Source organism: Acyrthosiphon pisum, chromosome A2 (genome assembly GCF_005508785.2).
Source record: "Acyrthosiphon pisum isolate AL4f chromosome A2, pea_aphid_22Mar2018_4r6ur, whole genome shotgun sequence".
Lineage (NCBI taxonomy): Eukaryota > Metazoa > Arthropoda > Insecta > Hemiptera > Aphididae > Acyrthosiphon > Acyrthosiphon pisum.
In genome coordinates, this window is record NC_042495.1 from 91,446,245 (window position 1) to 91,446,890 (window position 646).

Sequence of the window (646 nt, forward strand, 5' to 3'; positions counted from 1 at the left end):
GATTCTATAAGAAGATTGACGGAAATTAGCATAAAACTAAAATTGTAATAAAACATTTTTTTTACGTGATAATTGCAAAAACATAAAACTAGGATTTAAGTAATTTAATTCAAAAACTTCAAGTTTTAACTGAAAATCATCCAGGGATCATTTTTACATCAGTGCGTTGAAGAGATTCAGACAAAAGTCTGGGGGCTGGACTCGGATTAGTACATCCCTAGCACCCCCCTGTAAGAAATAGGGATAACTTTGGAAGGGATAAAGCACTAACGACGGGATAAAGTGCACTAACGTGCACTAACGAAGCACAAACGAATAAAATTTGTTTGGACCCGAAATTCAAAATGGGGGGTGCAGCATGTCCCCAGCACCCCCCAGTAAGAAATGCGGATAACTTTGGAAGGGATAAAGCACTAACGACGGGATAAAGTGCACAAACGAGCACTAACGAAGCACAAACGATCGCCCCGGGTTTGGACCCGAAATTCGAAATGGGGGGTGCAGCATGTCCCCAGCACCCCCCAGTAAGAAATGTGGATAACTTTGGAAGGGATAAAGCACTAACGACGGGATAAAGTGCACTAACGTGCACTAACGAAGCACAAACGATCGCCCCGGGTTTGGACCCGAAATTCGAAATGGGGGG